Genomic DNA, 19,902 nt, shown 5'->3' with positions numbered 1-19,902 from the left:
GTCATGGCACCTGTGGATGTGTCATTTTGCTTGTTGATGTGTTACAATGAGCATATACTGAGGCTCAAGGTCCAGTGGAAGTTGACTTACCTGCCATATTGGACCTATTCATTCTAATCTGTTTATGTCAAATCTTGGGCTATGTCATTCTGTCCCCTTTCCTCCTGTTTCATTATCTCTACTGCAAGTTAAAATGTTTAAGCTTATTGTTTACAAATTTTATTTAGAATCCAAGTTAATTATTTAGTATCCTCAGGTGAAACTTGAAGTATGACTCAAGCATAATGTGAATGAATACCTGATCCAAGGTCATATGATATTTAAGATACATATAGTATATATGTTATTTTGTTTCAATGGAAAGAAAAATAGCACAGTATTTAAAGAAAGGAAATTATTGACTCAAGAAATATATGTATTAGACAAACGAACCAAGGAGGAGATACTTTGCTTCATTTTCTCAGTAATTACCATTTCTTGAGTCAGTGACTTCTACTTTTCTTTATTTAAATGGTGTGTTATATTATTTTCATTGAATCAGAAACCTGGAGCCAACTGGGAAATATTTTTTTAAAGACCATGCATATATTTGATAAGAAAATAGTAAATTTATTTTAATTATTTTATAATTATTTAATAATAATGCCAACTCTTTATTGAAATAGATACTAAATATTGTACCAAATGTTTTATAACCATTACATTTGTAATTCTATCAACCACTCTGTGAGTTAGGCACGGTAAGTTTTTGTTTTGAATATTTAACATAGAGTAAATAGATGACTTGCCCCAAAAGTCATTAAAGTGGCCCAGATAGTATTCATTCATTCTTTCTCCATTAGTTAGAGTACAATCATAGACATGAGGAGGGGCTCTTTTCCCTTGTGGGTAAATCCCAGGGAAGTTTTTAAAGATTGATTATCCAGGATAAGCTCCCTTACTCTAAATCAACAGACTAGCCTTTAATCACATTTGCAAAATATCTTCACAGCAACCATTTGATTATGCTTCTTTTGACTCAATGGTTATTGTAACCTAGTCATATTGACACCCTTAAAATCACCATCATACACTTATTCATTCTTTCATCAAGTCATTGAGTATCCACTGTATACTTGCACTATACTATATTGTGAAAATAGAGAGGTGAACCAACAAATATCATCCCTCGTGTTTAAAAACCAACTAAAGGGCAATGCAATTAGAAACCAACTAAATGGGAATGCAAGCAATAAACAATGCCTTTAAAACATAATTATTACATTTATTAGCACTATGATAAGTTCATATTTCCATAAAAATATTACAGAAGTTCTTAATTTATATTGGGAGTCATCTCAGGGAAAGTAATTATTTTAAGGTGTAATTTGAAGGAAGAGTGACATTAGCAAGCAAAAAGTCAAAGAAGAGAATTTTAGGTGGAAAAGCAATGAAAAAGCCTATGGGAGGTTGATGAACTGAAAGACGACCAGGCGGGGCAATTCGCACAAGGACTCCAGAACTGTATTATATGTGATAGATTTCTTCTCCCTGCCCCAACTCCTACCCCAGTACATTGTGAGATCATTGAAAAGTTCTATGTAGGGTGATATGATTTAATTTATGTTTTAAGTTGATAACTCTGCTGCTGTATGGCAGTGATCCCCAACATTTTTGGCACCAGGGACCAATTTCATGGAAGACAATTTTTCCATGAACTGGAGTTGAAGAGGTAGTTTCAGAATGATTCAAGTGTATTATATTTATTGTGCACTTTATATTTAATATAATACTGTTGCTGATCTGTTGGGAGGTACCTGTCCATGGCCCGAGGGTTGGGGATCCTAATGTATGGGATATGGCTTGAAGGGAGAAATAATGGAAATGGGAAATCATCTGTAGGATCACCTGAGGATCTTTTCTGATTAATTCACTATCAAATGCTTTGATATCTAGGAAAGGGAAGGCATCCCACCCCTTGAGATTTAATGCCATAGTGAGCCTCTGTTTTTATTGGAGTTTATTGGAATTTTCCCAGATACAGAGGAGCCGAAAAACATTTTTAGAAACTTGTGAACTAAATCATTCGTATGACAAAATGGCATCAGAGCTTGCGACAGAAATGTCATTGTGGGGGTTTGTGACCCTGTCATTGTGGGGATACCAAAGGTACCAAAATATAGTGATATATAATTCTCATAAGTGGATGTGGTGACACTGAATTGAAAGCAACAGTATAATCAATATTTCCTATTAGTATCTTGTAACTCACTTCCATAAAATCAGCTATGCCATTTGAGGAACATTTCCTAGCCCTTTTAAAAGAGCCCATTCTATCTGTTATAGACTCACTCAACATACACATTTATCAATGTACAACTGAGAAAAGCTGAGAATATTTAGAATATCATGTGCATGCTCAGTCACTAAGTCAAGTCCAACACTTTGCAACCCCATGGACTGTAGCTCCACCAAGGTCATCTGTTCACGGAATTTCCCAGCCAAGTATACTGAAATGGGTTGCCATTTCCTTCTCCAGGGGATCTTCCTGACCCAGGGATTAAACCAGTGTCTCCTGCATTGGTGAGAAGATTCTTGATCACTGAGCCAATTAGGAGGTCCTATTTAGAATGTTATCTCCATGCAAATTATGTCCCTATGTACCTCTCATATTTATTGACTTCAACTCTTCCTCATGTACTGAAATGAGCCTTGTGTAGCTTTAGATATTTTGAAAAGTGTTGTTCATTCCCTCAGTCATGTCTGACTCTTTGTAACCCCACGAACCTCAGCATGCCAGGCTTCCCGGTCTTTCACCATCTTCTGCAGCTTGCACAAACTCATTTTCATTGAGTCAGTGATACCACCCAAGAATCTTGTCCTCTGTCATTCCCTTATTCTTCTGCCTTCGACCTTTTCCAGTATCAAGGTCTTTCTAATGAGTCAGCTCTTCTCATCAGGATCAGGCCTTCTAAGGAATATTCAGGATTGATTTCCTTTAGTGTTGACTGGTTTGATCTTGCAGTCCAAGGGACTCTCAAGAGTCTTCTCCAACACCGACTGGTTTGATCTTGCAGTCCAAGGGACTCTCAAGAGTCTTCTCCAACACCAGTCTTCCCCAGCTTGAAAGCATCAATTCTTCATTACTCAGCCTTTTTTATGGTCCAATTCTCACACCCATATATGACTACTGGAAAAACCAGAGCTTTGACTGTATTGACCATTGTTGGCAAACTAATGTCTCTGTTTTTTAATATGCTGTCTAGGTTTGTCATAAATTTTCTTCCAAGGAACAAGCGTCTTTTAATATTGTGGCTGCCCAAGAAAATAAAGTCTGTCACTGTTTCCTTTATTTCCCCATTTTCCATGAAAGGATGGGACTGGATGCCATGATCTTCATTTTCTGCATGTTGAGTTTTAAGCCAGCTTTTTCACTCTCCTTTTTCACCTTTATCAAGAGGTTCTTTAGTTCCTCTTCACTGTCTGCCATAAATGTTGTATCATCTGCATATCTGAGGTTATTGCTTTTTCTCCTGGAAATGTTGACTCCAGTTTGTGCTTCATTCGGCCCAGCATTTCACTTGATGTACTCTTCATGTAAGTTAAATAAGCAGAGTGACAATATACAGCCTTTATGTACTCCTTTCCCAATTTTGAACCAGTCCATTGTTCCATGTCCAGTTCTAACTGTTACTTCTTGACCTGCATACAGGTTTCTTAGGAGTCAGATAAGGTGGTCTAGCATTCCCATGTCTTTAAGAATTTTCCACAGTTTGTTGTGATCCACACAGTCAAAGGCTTTAGCATAGTCAATGAAAAGTATGTTGATTGTATAAGTCTATGACTCAAAAAGCACATAACCTATTATTATTATGAAAAGTAAAACAAACAAAACAAAGTGACTTTACCTTGTAACCAGAAAGTTCTCCTTTATGAAAATCCAAAATAGTATGGAATTTAATTTACATTATTGGTACTGGGCCCAGTAACAGCCATATTCCTCAATTACTTTTAGAGTTATTCTGATACTTTTTAGAAATTATAGTGGGGAGAAGTCAACTTTGGCAATGCCTACTACACCATAGCTCTATCATACTATTGCATTATCATGGATGATGTTATAATGATTTCATGTATTAAACCTTTGATTATTTACTGAGGCCTAACATTTTGCCATCACATTTTTCAGAACTTCTAGTTACCCAGATATTCAATCGAATCATTTATTCTGGCTTGTTTATTATCATGACTAAAAATGCTACTGCTCAGTCACTTCAGTCGTGTCCGACTCTGTGAGACCCCATAGACAGCAGCCCACCAGGCGCCCCCGTCCCTGGGATTCTCCAGGCATGAACACTGGAGTGGGTTGCCATTTCCTTCTCCAATGCATGAAAGTGAAAAGGGAAAGTGAAGTCGCTCAGTCGTGTCCGACTCTCAGCGACCCCATGGACTGCAGCCTTCCAGGCTCCTCTATCCATGGGATTTTCCAGGCAGGAATACTGGAGTGGGGTGCCATTGCCTTCTCCGGGACTAAAAATAAATCCAGCTTATTTAATTTATATGTAAAGTACATCATATGAAAAGCCAGGCTGGATGGATCAGAAGCTGGAATCAAGGTTGCCAGGAGAAATACCAACAATCTCAGATATGCAGATAATACCACTCTAATGCCAAAAAGTGAAGAGAAACAAAAGAGCCTCTTGATGAGGATGCAAGAGGAGAGTGAAAAAGCTAGCTCCAAACTCAACATTCAGAAAACTGAGCTCATGGCTTCCAGTCCATCACCATTTCATGGCAAATAGAAGGGGAAAAATTGGAAGCTGTGACAGATTTTGTTTTCTTGGGGTGCAAAATCACTGTGGACACTAACTGCACCCATGAAATTAAAAGATGCTTGCATCATAAAAGGAAAGCTATAACAGGACTAGATAATGTATTAAAAAGCAAAGACCCACTTTGCTGACTAAGGTCCATATAATCAAAGCTATGAGTTTTCCAGTAGTCATGTAGGAATGTGAGAGTTGGCTCATAAAGAAGGCTAAATGCCAAAGAACTGGTGCTTTCTAGCTGGGGTGTTGGAGAAGACTCTTGAGAGTCCCCTTAACAGCAAGGAGATCAAACCAGTCCATCCTAAAGGAAATCAACTGTGAATATTCATTGGAAGGACTGACGCTGAAGCTGAAGCTGCCTGATGTGAAGAGTGACTCATTGGAAAAGACCTTGTTGTTGGGAAAGATTGAAGGCAAAAGGAGAAGGGGTAGCAGAGAATAAGATTGTTAGATAGCATCACTGTCCCAGTGGACATGAATCAGAGAAAACTCTGGGTAATAGTGGTAATAGTAGAGGACAGAGGAGCCTGGCAGGCCTCAGTTCCTGAGGTCACAAAGAGTCGGCCACGACTTAGTGACTAAACTATAGCAACAATTACCCATGTTCTTTTTGTTGTTGTTGTGTTTTAATTGTTCATTGCAACTAACATAATTATCTTCTTAATTCCCTAACTAGTTATGATGCAAATAACAGATATATTTGTATAAATATATTTGTATTCTATGGTGATATTTTCCACAGAAATGACCTGAGAAACTATTTTGTGGTCCTAAATCAGTCTTAACTCATGAAATCGGAAGCTTAGCCAATTCCCTTGCATATCCTTCTTTCTTTTCTTTCTTTCTTTCTTTCTTTTTTTTTTTTTTCTGCTTGCTTTTTATCTTGATCTACTGAATGTCATTGCAGGCTTATTCATTCTGGATAGTCTCCCTCTTTTCTTTTGACAATCAAAGAATGGTAAGCACTAGTTAAATTGTCTTCTAATGATTGTTGCACAGCAGGGTCATTTATTCTGAACCATTTATAAAGAACACACATCACAATGTTCCAATCAGTGTGTACAGATCGGGTCAGGCTAATACAAAATTTTATTAAAAAGGCAGGATGCCAATCTAGTTCATCCTTTGTGAAATGCTGAATTATCTTCTTGCTACAAAGATCAAACCTTTTGAAGAATGTTGAAGGTTTTGAAGAATATTTCGTTCAATTATTTTATTTTCTTCCACATCTTTAGGAAAAATATTCTGGAAACTTAAAAAAAGAAAAAATTCTACCAGGTCAAGTAGTCCATAGATACTTTATTAGGGAAACTACCCTGAAACAATAGAACCATTGAAACTTAATTGTTAGCCAAGATGATTAAATTACTAATAAATTTGGGTGAATATTTAACTAAAGCTTTAGGCAGTTTCTTGTGTACTATAAGCACAGAAATACAGTTACTCATCCAATGAAAAGTAATTGCAACTGATCTATAACAGAAATGGGAGTTTACTTTTCAAGATTTCATTTAATAGATATATGACTTTAAGCTGTAATTTTTCAACAGAAAATCAAATAGTGTTTTAGATTAGAAACTGAATTGTTACTTTTGTCTTGTAATCTAGGAATTATTGATAACACTTGTATTAAGCCTCAGTTATACAAAATAGGGCTTCCCTGGTAGATCAGTTGGTAAATGCAGGAGACCTGGGTTTGATCCTTGGATTGGGAAGATCCTCTGGAGGAGGGCATGGCAACCCACTCCAGTACTCTTGCCTGGAGATTCCCCAGGGACAGAGGAGCCTGGCAGGCTACAGTCCATGGGATCACAAGGAGTTGGACAAGACTGTGTGACTAAACACAGCACATACACAAAATAAAGAATGTTTATTAGAAAACTACTGTATTCTGATACATTTTTCCCTGAAGTCAGAATAGGTACAAAGCATGATAAGATATTCTATACAAATAAGCAATATAATTAGATATTAAAGGGAATGATAATTTGATTTACTACATATTTAGAGTAAGAAAGGTATGAAAGTGAAAGTGTCAGTCGCTCAGTTGTGTCTGACTTTTTGCTACCCCATGGACTGTTGCCCACCAGGCTCTTTTGTCCATGGAATTCTTCAGACAAAAATAGTGGAATGAGTAGCTATTGCTTTCTCCAGGAAATCTTCCTGACCCAGGGATCAAACCCAGATCTCCTGCACTGCAGGAAGATTCTTTACCAGGGAAGCTCAAGAAAGATACGACATGACCCTTATTCAATTTTAAAATCCAGTCCATTGGTATGATAGTTTCTGTACACTCTCCCTAGATTCTGGTATGTGACTGTTACTCATATTGCCGTGTGCTGTTAGATGTGGACTTTTTCATATGAGTCAAAATTGCTATTCAATGAAAATTTCACTGAGAATAGAAAACTTCAGGGGATAGTGGTGGTATGAATTGGAGGTAGTTTTGCACTATATACATATGTGTGTGTGTGTGTGTGTGTGTGTGTGTGTGTGTGTGTGTATATATATATATATATGCTGCTGCTAAGTCGCTTCAGTCGTGTCCGACTCTGTGCGACCCCATAGACGGCAGCCCACCAGGCTTCCCCATCCCTGGGATTCTCCAGTCAAGAACACTGGAGTGGGTTGCCATTTCTTTCTCCAATGCATGAAAGTGAAAAGGGAAAGTGAAGTCACTCAGTTGTGTCCGACTCTTCGCGACCCCATGGACTGCAGCCCACCAGGCTCCTCTGTCCATGGGATTTTCCAGGCAAAAGTACTAGAGTGGGGTGCCATTGCCTTCTCCGATATATACACACATACACACACACACACACTATATATATATATATATATACACACACACACACACACAAATATACATTGAAGAATGTATATTTCAGGGAAATTCTTCTGGTGTGTGTGTGTGTGTTTGTGTGTATGTGTTTTTCCCTGAAAAGCTAGATATACATATATTGAGTTTAAAAGCTGGAAAATTTTCTGTGAAAATCATCTGACATAAATTTATAGATTTAAAATATATGAAAAATTACCTACTCAGTTCTTTGTCTAATTATAAGTTCTCACATCAGAGATAAATACTAATTAAAAGCTGTATAGAATTTAAACTACTGATGTTGATAAGTTAGGTAATAAATGATGTCAGGAGGAGAATGTATTTACAATGTTCATTCAACAGAAAGGAAAAATGTTATGAAAGTGGTTAGTTTTCAGAAATCCACTTCTCCCAATCTCCTAGGAAGGTGAAGCTTCTTTATAATGTTTAGTGATTGATGGGAGAAATACCAATAACCTCAGATATGCAGATGACACCACCTTTATGGCAGAAAGTGAAGAAGAACTAAAGAGCCTCTTGATGAACGTGAAAGAGGAGAGTGAAAAAGCTGCCTTAAAGTTCAACATTCAGAAAACTAAGATCATGGCATCCAGTCCCATCACTTCATGGAAAATAGATGGAGAAACAGTGGAGACAGTGACTGACTTTATTTTTCTGGGCTCCAAAATCACTGCAGATGGTGAAAATGAAAAGATGCTTACTCCTTGGAAGGAATATTATGACCAACCTAGATAGCATATTAAATACAATATTGTAAAGTAATTAACCTCCAATTAAAATAAATAAATTTATATTAAAAAAAACAGAGACATTACTTTGCCAACAAAGGTCCATCTAGTCAAGGCTATGGTTTTTCTACTGGTCATGTATGGATGTGAGAGTTGGACTGTGAAGAAGGCTGAGCACTGAAGAATTGATGTTTTTGAACTGTGGTGTTGGAGAAGACTCTTGAGAGTCTCTTGGACTGCAAGGAGATCCAACCAGTCCATCCTAAAGGAGATCAGTCCTGGGTTTTCATTGGAAAGACTGATGCTGAGGCTGAAACTCCAATACTTTGGCCACCTGATGTGAAGAATTGACTCATTGGAAAAGACCCTGATGCTGGGAGAGATTGAGGGCAGGAGGAGAAGGGGACAACAGAGGATGAGATGGTTGGATGGCATCACCAACTCAATGGACATGGGTTTGGGTGGACTCCGGGAGTTGGTGAGGGACAGGGAGGCCTGGTGTGCTGTGATTCTTGGGGTTGCAAAGAGTTGGACACGACTGAACTGACTGACTGACTGAGGGGATATTTTGCAATTTTAAGGTGCTTCAGAGCAGCACAACTGTACAATTGACGTTTTAGGAAATGGGCTTTTCCTCTTACTCTAAATATCAGTATCTGCAACATGTCTAATTTAACATGCTAGAGCAATGACTTTGAAGAATTTTTGGATCATTTATACTTTAAAGTTTAAGAGTAGGTCTATCTGTAATGTGATAGGTCAATGTGATATCCTCAAAAATAAGAGCTTTTCCTTTTTTCTTTTTTTTTTACAGCTACAATTTTACCTGGAGAATAACTGACTTTTTAGTTTAATTTAAATTTAGTATTTTTTTTCTGTGCTCAAATAATAAAGTTATAAGAATATACAATGTAATATTAAATTTGATATTTTGCCAAAGCAGTAGATGACAGTTATTCAAAAAGTATAAAAGAGACTAACATGCCTTTAAATCAATTATGTATAGATCATAGCTTTCCAAAATCCATGTAAATTTGTTATATAAAGATGATGCCTTTGGAATATTGTTACCTATAATGATAGTATTTGGTGTATTAAAAAACACTTAAAGACATTAAAATGTCATGAATATCTTAGTACTCAGTAGCTTTTATTTTTTTCAACAGTGGTGTAGTGAGTATTATAGAAATATTTTCAATTTATTTTCCTTTCCCCATGGCAGTGATGAGGACGTTGTAATGGAAGAATTAAGTTTTGTAGGAGATTAATAACCTTATACAAGTTCAGAAGTTCTTTTCAATAAAGGAACTTGAAATTATAAAGGTATAAGTAAGTATGAAAATAAATATATAATAGAATGAGAAAGAAATCATAATGAGTACATTTGAAAAAAAATATTTTAAAACCATAAACATCACAAAACTCCAGAAAATTAGCATGATGTATGGTCGGGAAGATCCCCTGAAGAAGGAAATGGCAACCCACTCCAGTACTCTTGCCTGGAAAATCCCATGAACGGAGGAGCCTGGTAGGCTACAGTCCATGTGATTTCAAAGAGTCAAACACAACTGAGTAACTTTACTTTCTTTCTTTCTTTCATGGTCAATTAACTGCATAACATCTTTTATACTTTTTTCCTCTACATTTTTGGCTGCATCTCTTTAATCAACTCCTCATATGACAGTCGTTTCCTTATATCTTTTCTATAACTAGAACAGAAAAATAATCATATTTTCCATGTTTGATCAAAATGTATTTATTTTTGATGGCTCATAAGAGTTGTTTCTATATATTTTTGAAAATGTAATGCAATTTCTAGGATTGTTTTCAAATTCAAAAAAATATCTCTGAGGGTTTTTTTTTTTTTTTTTTAAACATAAGCAAGATTTGGAAAATTCTTACAAACTAGCTTCTGGTTGCAGATATTTTCCAAACACACTCTTATCTCAGCCTTATAGGTCGAGGTGCCATCAGGCCTGCCAGCATCACAATGTGACCTTAGATCAATAAGTGGAAGCATCTTAGGTCAATAAGTGGGAGAGTATGTTTAGGGGTTATTCTTGCCCTGGAACAGGTAGCAATACTCTATTTGTGTACAGAAATGACTGTGAATAACATAAAGATTTCCTACTAAACTCAAACTAAATAGATCTCCACCTTAAATTCTCCCTAACTGTATCTCCAAATGTTCAAACGTATGCCATAACCTAACAAGAGGGGAAATGAACAGCAAATGATATGTGGTCTTAATCAACCACAGTTAAATTATCTCACTTTCACAAAATTTGTGAAACGCATATGGCTAGATGAACACATTGCTGGACCATTTTAGGGAGTCATGGAAGGAACCAAACAGTGGAACCGGATATATAAGCTCCATTAGTTTGAAGGTGGATCTGTCTTTGAATACAAAGTAAAGATTATATCAAAAGTCAAACAAAAATCATTCTCACTATAAATGTTTAAGAAATACAGATCACTTTAGAGATGGATTACTTTGTGCATTTGAGTTATTTGCTCTCTCTCTCTCTCTCTCTTTTTTTTTTTTTTTTTTGAGTTCTTTGCTCTTGAAGAGGAAGTGACTTTCTATCACTGGAAAAATCTGAAAAAATATTGTTTCATACACTGAAGTTTCCTCCCTAATCAAATAATTTGACATTATGCTTGCATATGAATCTCACTTTGCACTCTTCCCTGGGTGACTTTGACTAAACCCTATTGCCTTTTTCATGTTGCTTTCTTGTTCTTTGTGTCTACCTTCTTCTGATGTCCAAATCTGAGTATCCTATTAGTTATCATTAGTAGACCACTGATACTTTATTATTCCAAAGACTCATTCCATCAGATAATATGCCAAAGATAATTTATACCTTTATTTAACATTTGCAACCTTGTCATCAATGAATCGGAGAAGCCAATGGCAACCCACTCCAGTACTCTTGCCTGGAAAATCCCATGGGCAGAGGAGCCTGGTAGGCTGCAGTCCATGGGGTCGCGAAGAGTCAGACATGACTGAGCAACTTCACTTTCACTTTTCATTTTCATGCACTGGAGAAGGAAATGACAACCCACTCCAGTGTTCTTGCCTGGAGAATCCTAGGGACAGGGGAGCCTGGTGGGCTTCCATCTATGGGGTTGCACAGAGTTGGACACAACTGAAGCGACTTAGCAGCAGCAGCAGCAGCAGCATCAGTGAATCTGTGTATATTTATGTTAGTCAGAGGACTCAACCACCACTCCACATGCAATCCTTTACTCCTCTTTCCTCATAACTCCATCCCTGTTAGCAAAATTAATATGGAAGTAGTCTTGTTCAGGCTTCAGAGGTAGAAGAAGCCCTCTGACCAACCCATGACCCTACTTGAACTACATGCCTGCCTGCACATATACCAATTGCTATCAGCAAGTAAATGATCACTTAGGATAAGAAAGGGAGTAGATCCTGGGATCTTTTGAGCCCTGGGGACCTGACAAGTCCCCCAGGGTCTGGAAAATCTTATGACACACAAGGTGAAATGAATAACATTGTTAAAGAAAAATCCGAGGTGGATTTTTGGAGTTGATGATATCAGTTTGTGGCCTGACATTATAAAACAGAAGCTGTCAAAGTTGCAATTTGCAGTCTCATTCAGGGAAGGACACATAGCCCAGGACTTTTTCAATATGGGACTCCACATTGCTGTTATCAAGAATTTCCAGGGCTGCTCAAATCTGAATGTAGGTGATGTATTTGTTGTTACATCTCTATATCATTTCTATTTATTTTCTTCTAATAACTTTATATTGAAATTAAATTAATTTTCCATAAAAAATTGAAAGTGTTTGAGTGTGGCAAATGTGTCTTTTTCTTGACAATTTATGCCTAAAATGAAAGTAAGTAAAACTTATGCAAAACAATCCTCATACAACTACCCTACTTTGGGTCCACCTTTCTGATCTAGGTCATTGAAATAGTACATTCACTTGTTTCCTTAGCTAATATCTGAATCTCTTGTTAGAACACATGCTGCAGATTGTTTCAAAATGCTGCTTAGATAAATAGAAAACTTGCTATAAAATTATTCTGTGATTTTGACTTCAGGTTAATTTTAACTTCTTAGATTACTGCACAAACTCCTGACCATTTTACAGATTTACCTCCTGCTATTGTCGTTTATGGTGACCATCCTTGCATGAAATGTTCCCTTGAAATCTCTAATTTTCTTGAGGAGATCTGTAGTCTTTCCCATTCTATTGTTTTCCTCTATTTCTTTGCATTGTTTGCTTAAGAAGGCTACTTATATCTCATGATATTCTCTTGAACATAGCATTCAGTTGGTATATCTTATCTTTTCTCCTTTATCTTTTACTTCTCTTATTTTCTCAGCTATTTTTAAAGCCTCTTCAGAAAATCGCTTTGCCTTCTTACATTTTTTTTTTAATCTTGGGGATGGTTTTGATCATTGCCTCCTATTGGCTCAGATGGTAAAGAATCTGCCTGTAAAGTGAGAGATCTAGATTCTATTCCTGGGTTAGGAAGAGCCCCTGGAGAAGGGAATGGCAACCCATTTCAGTATTCTTGCCTGGGAAATCTCATAAACAGAGGAGACTGGTGGGGCTACAGTCCACCGGGTTGCAAAGAGTCAGACACCACTGTGTAAGCTACAGTGTTTCAAACACTGGACATTTTCCTATACAATGTTACAAACCTCTGTCTACAGATATTCAGGAACTCTGTCTACCAGATCTAATCCCTTGAATCTATCCATCCCCTCCACTGTATAACCGTAAAGGATTTGGTTTAGGTTATACCTGGATGGCCTAGTGGTTTTCCATACTTCCTTCAATTTAAGCCTGAATTTTGCAATAAGGAGCTGATAGTCTGAGCCACAGTCAGCTCCAGGCTTTTTTTTTTTTTTTCTGACTGTAAAGAGCTTCTCCATCTTTGGCTACAAAGAATTTAATCACTCTGATTTCAGTATTGACTATCTGATGACCTCCATGTGTAAAGTCCTCTCTTGTGTTGTTGGAAAAGGGTGTTTGCTATGATCAACATGTTCTCTTGACAAAACTCTGTTAGCCTTTGCCCTGCTTCATTTTGTAATCCAAGGCGAAACTTAGCTGCTATTCTGGATATATTTTGAATTCCTACTTTTGAATTCCAGTCCCCTTGATGAAGAAGGAAAATGCTGAATAATCATTAGAAGGTCTGATGCTGAAACTGAAGCTTCAGTGCTTTGGAAACCTGATGTGTAGAACTGACTCTCTGAAGAAGTGCCTGGTGAGGGGAAAATTGTGGGCAGGAGAAGAAGGAGATAGCAGAGGATAAGATGGTTGGATGGCATCATCAACTCAATGGACATGAGTTTGAGCAAACTCTGGGAGATAGTGAAAGACCAGGAAGCCTGCAGCCCATGGAGCCACAAAGAGTTGGACACCAATTAGCAACTGAACAAAGCAAACAAGAATGATGAAAAAGACATCTTTTTTGGTGTTGGTCCTAGAAAATCTCATAGGTCTTCATAGAACTGGTCAACTTCAGCCTCTTTGACATTAATGGTTGGGGCATAGACTTGGATTCTGTGATGGTTGAATGGTTTGCCTTGGAAAAGAACCGAGATCATTCTGTTGTTTTTGAAACTGCACTCAAGGACTGCATTTCAGACTCTTCTGTTGACTACAAGGGCTACTACATTTCTTCTAAGTGATTCTTGCCCACAGTTGTAAATATAACGGTCATCTGAATTAAATTCCTCAATTCCCATCAATTTTATTTTTTTTTTAAATTTTATTTTATTTTTAAACTTTACATAATTGTATTAGTTTTGCCAAACATCAAAATGAATCCGCCACAGGTATACATGTGTTCCCCATCCTGAACCCTCCTCCCTCCTCCCTCCCCATACCATCCCTCTGGTTCGTCCCAGTGCACTAGCCCATCAATTTTAGTTCACTGATTCCTAAAATGTTGATATTCAATCTTGAATCTCCCACTTGATAACATCCAATTTACCTTGATTCATGGACCTAACATTCCAGGTTTGTATGTAATATTGTTCTTTATAGTATCTGACTTTACTTTTACTGGTAGACACATCCAAAACTGAGTGCTGTTTCCACTTTGGCCCAGCTACTTCATTCTTTCTGGAGCTATAAGTAATCTCCTTCAGCTTTTCCCCAGCGGCATATTGAACACCTTCTGACCTGGCGGCTGGGGGGGTAGTGGCGCTCATCTTCCTGTGTCATCTTTTTGAGTGTTTATTCTATTCATTATCCTCAAACTCATGTCCACTGAGTTGATAATGGCATTCAAACATCTTATCCTTGGCTATCTCTTTCTTCTCCTGCCATCAGTTTTCCCCTCACCAGGGACTTCTGCAGAGAGTCAGTTCTACACATCAGGTTGCCAAAGTATTAAAGCTTCAGTTTTAGCATCAGGATTTGTCCTCCTTCAAGGACAGTATCCTCAGTCCTTTGGGTGAGGATACTGGAGCGGGTTGCCATTTCATACTCCACTGCACCACGATTTGTCAGAACTCTTCCCTATGACCCATTTATCTCAGGTGCCTTGCACGGCATGGCTTCTAGCTTCATTGAGTTACACAAGCCCCTTTGTAATCCAAGAAGGAGAGGACAATAGAATAGGCAAGACTTGAGATCTCTTTAGAAATATTAGAAATATCAAGGCAATATTTCATGCAAAAATGGGCATGGAATAGGACAGACACAGTAAGGAAATAACAGAAGCAGAAGAGATTAAGAAGAGGTGGCAAGAATACACAGAAGAACTATATCAGTAAGGTCTTAATAATCCAGGTAATGACAATGTTGTGGTCACTCACCTAGAACCAGAAATCCTGAGTGTAAAGTCAAGTAGGCCTTAAGAAACATTGCTACAAACAAAGCCAGTGGAGGTGACAGAACACCGGCTGAGCTATTTAAAATGTTAAAAGATGATACTGTTAAAGTGGTGCACTCAATATGTCAGCAAATCTGGAAGATTCAGCAGTGTCCACAGGACTGGAAAATTTCACTTATCATTCAGATCCCAAAGAAGGACAGTGCCAAAAAATGTTCAAATTTCACATGCTAGCAAGGTTATGCTCAAAATCCTTCAAGCTAGGCTTCAGCAGTATGTGAATCAAAAACATCCAGATGTATTAATATAAACTGGATTTTGAAGAGGCATATGAATCAGAGAACAAATTTCCAACATTCATTGGATAATGGAGAAAGCAATGGATTTCCAGAAAAATACTTACTTCTGCTTTATTAACCATTCTAAAGTCTTTGATTGTGTGGATTACAGAAAACTGTGGAAAATTCTTAAAGAAATAGGAATACCAGACCATCTTACAATCTCCTGAGAAACCTGTATTCAGATCAAGAATCAGTAGTTGGAAGTGAACATGGAACAACTAACAGGTTCAAAATTAGGAGAGGAGTATGACACAGCTGTATATTTTCACCCTACTTATTTAACTTATATGCAGAATACATCATGCAAAATACCAGGCTGGATAAATCACAAGTTGTATTCAAGACTGCTGGGACAAATATCAACAGCCTCAGACATTCAGATGATATTACTCAAATGGCAGAAAGTTAAGAGGAACTAAACAGTGTCTTGATGAGGGTGAAAGAGAAGAGTGAAAAGCTGGCTTGAAACTCAACATTCAAAAATGTAAGGTCATGGCATTCAGTACCATGACTTGATGGCAAATAGAAGGGGAAAAGTGGAAGCAGTGACAGATTTTATTCTGTGGGCTCCAAAATGACTGTGGATGGTGACTGCAGCTCTGATATTGAAAGACACTTGCTCCTTGAGAGGAAAGCTATGGCAAACCTAGACAGGATGTTTAAAAGCAGAGATATCACTTTGCCAACAAACGTCCATAAAATCAAAGCTATGGTTTTTCCATAGTCAGGTATGGAAGTGAGTTGTTGTTCAGTTGCTGACTCATGTCCAACTCTTTGTGACCCCATACACTGCAGCATGCAAGGCTTCCCTGTCCTTCACTCTCTCCTGGAGTTTGCTCAAACTCATGTCCATTGAGCTGATGATGCCATCCAACCATCTCATCCTCTGCCACCCTCTTCTTCTCCTACTCTCAATCTTTCCCATTACCAGGATCTTTTTCCAAAGAATCAGCTCTTCTCATCAGAATACTGGACTTCAGTTTAGCATCAGCCCTTCCAATGCATATTCAGGGTTGATTTCTGTTAGGATTAACTGATTGGATCTCCTGTCAGTCCAAGTGATTCTTAGGAGTCTTCTCCACCACCACAATTCCACATCAGAAATTCTTGGGCACTCAACCTTCCTTACGGTCCAAATCTCACATCCATACACAACTACTGGAAAAACCATAGCTTTGACCATATGGACCTCTGTCGGCAAACTGATGTCTCTGCTTTTTAATATGCTCTCTAGGTTTTTCATAGCTTTCCTTCTAAGGAGCAAGTGTCTTTTAATTTAATGACTTCAGTCTCCATCCATAGTGATTTTGGAGTCCAAGAAGATAAAATCTATCACTGCTTCCACTTTTCCCTTCTATTTTGCCTGAAGTCATGGGATCCAATGCCATGATCTTAGTTTTTTGAATGTTGAGTTTTAAACCAGCTTTTTCACTTGCCTTTTCCACTCTTATCAAGAGGCTCTTTAGTTCCTCTTTTCTTTCTGCCATTAGAGTTGTATCATCTGCACATCTGGGGCTGTTGATATGCCTCCCAGCAATCTTGATTGCAGCTTATGTTTCATCTAACCCAGTATTTCACATGATGTACTCTGCATAGATGTTAAATAAGCAAGGTGACAATATACAGCCTTGACATATTCCTTTCACAAATTTTTAACCAGTCTGTTGTCCCATGTCCAATTCTTACTGTTGCTTCTTGACCCTCATACAGGCTTCTCAGGAGACAGGGAAATTGACCTGACATTCCCATCTCTTTAAGAATTTTCCACACAGTCAAAGGTTTTAGCATATTAATGAAGGAGCAGTTGACGTTTTTCTGGAATTTCCTTGCTTTCTCTGTGATCCCAACAAATGTTGGCAATGTGATCTCGGCTTCTTCTGACATTTCTAAAGCCAGTTTGTGCATCTGGAAGTTCTTGGTACATGGCCTGCTGAAAGAAGCCTAGCTTGAAGGATTTTGAGCATAACCTTGTTAGGTTATGTGATAGTTTGAATATTCTTGGCATTGCCCTTCTTTGGGATTAGAATGAAAACTGATGTCTTCCAGTTCTCTGGCCACTGCTCGCTTTTCCAAATTTGTTGACTTACTGAGTGCAGCACTTTAACAGCAGCATCTTTTAGGATTTTAAAGCTCTCAGGGGGAATTCCATCACTCTTACTAGCTTTGTTTGTATTAATGTTTCCTAAGGTCCATTTGGCTTCACACTCCAGGATATCTGGCTCTACATGAGTGACCACACCATTGTGGTAATTATGGATATGGACCATAAAGAATGCTGAGTATCCAAGAATTGGTGATGCTTAACTGTGGTCCTGGAGAGGAGTTTTGAGAATTCCCTGGACAGCAAGGAGATCAACCACCCAATCCTAAAGGAAATCAATCTTGAATATTCATCGCAAGATCTGATGCTGAAACTGAAGATGCAATACTTCAGCCACATGATATGAAGAGCCAACTTATTGGATCAGACCCTGATGCTAGGAAAGACTGAAGGCCACAAAAGAGGGAAGCAGAGGATGAGGTTGCTAGACAGCATTACCAACTCAATGTATGTGAACTTGAGCAAATTCCAGGAGATAGTGAGGATAGAACAGCCTGGCGTGCTGCAGTCCATGAGGTTAGAAAGAATCAGACACTATTTAATGATCGAATAACAACATCAACAATATCCTGCTATTTCTCCATATGCAATCTCCCTTAAACCATTCTAATTAATATCCAGGTTTGGGACTCTTGATCCTGACATAATGGTGTGTATTCCTACATACTATTCTCCAGATGTGGAACATTCATACTTTTCTCTACTAGTGAATATTCTTTGTGAACTTCAAGATTCATTTCAAGAGTAACAAATCTTTTCTAAGAAAAGTCCCAATATCTTATGGATTAACTGAGAATTCTCTTCTTTGCTTTCATAGCATCTGGGCATACACGATGTGAGCAGTAACAAACCACATTATAACCCTTGATTCTTTTACATCTTTCCTTATAGATTATGAGTTCATAGAGATAAACCTATGTTGCACATTTCTTCACTCTGAGCACATAGTATTTTTGGTACATAGGAGGTGATCTTAAGTAATTTTTGAGTGAATCTTTAATTGAAGAGAAAGTTCTGAGGTGTAGATTAGTGATTTATCTACTAAAGATTGAGTGTATCAGTGGATGGGAAAATATGGTTATCATGATTTTGTGTTGATATGATTTAATTAATAAGTTGAAACTTAAATATTCTTTAGTTAGAAATTTTAACACATTTAAATTGCATTTTTCTCAATTCTTTTTAAGTTAAAGAGATTTTCTACATAAATTGATTAGTACAGTGTCAAGAATTGGTTGGATATTACACCAAGATAATTTAATATTTAAATGTTTCAGTTAAAACTGATTACATTCAAGTCACTTATTATGCAGCAGAGAGAAAGAGCTAATTTAAAGTTAATCAAGTTTTTTAAAATAGTGAATGCATGAGAAAGTCAATATCTGGATGTCTTAAAATTATTTATTTTACATTATGGTAAGTCAAGAAATGTCAATCAAATCTAAATATACTGCTAAGAGTATCTTTATCTCTACTTTTGTTTTTGATACAAAATTAGAATTTTAATTTTAAGATACTAATTTTAAGATACTAATCAACCAAGGTTCAATCCAACTTTGCCAATAATAAGTTGTGTGAACATAGTCAAGTTATTTCATTTCATTAGATTCCAGTTTATTTGTGAAAAGTGGATAACAGTAGCTACTTTATAAGTTTTTCATGAAAACTAAATGAGATTATGAATAAAATGTTTTCAGCATGATTTCTGTCATATAGTACTCAATGAAGAGTATATAAATTAAATGATTTTAATACAGTTACATATAAAAAGTACATAATAGTATAATCCACCACTTTCAATTTCAATTAAAATTACTAAACAAAGCACAATTTCATGATCTTTAACAGCAGCCATTTAAAAAATATTGGTGGAAAGTTGAGTACTTATACTGGCTCATGTGTGCATGTACTAAGTACTGGAAAAAAAAAACATGCAGAATGTCTTGGCAGTCTATATCCTCAGGATTAGTAGGTCGTCTTGCCTATTAACATTTAAACTTGCATTTGATTTTATTGATCCATTTTATGAATTAATTTAGGTTCTTCATTTTATTTACCCTATTTCATTAACCCCCTTTGTAACAAATTTTTTATGTTTCCAGATACATTTAATTGTGGAGTTCTCTTTAAATTCTTATCATTAAATGTTGTCTTTAATCACTACTCTATCCTTGGCTCTCTTCTCATCTATCACTCTTCAGATGATTTAATCTACTCCAAGGGCTTCAATTCCTATCATTTGCTAAC

The sequence above is a fragment of the Bos indicus genome, chromosome 12 (assembly GCF_029378745.1).
Source record: "Bos indicus isolate NIAB-ARS_2022 breed Sahiwal x Tharparkar chromosome 12, NIAB-ARS_B.indTharparkar_mat_pri_1.0, whole genome shotgun sequence".
Classification (NCBI taxonomy): domain Eukaryota; kingdom Metazoa; phylum Chordata; class Mammalia; order Artiodactyla; family Bovidae; genus Bos; species Bos indicus.
Note: the sequence above shows the minus strand (reverse complement) of the source record.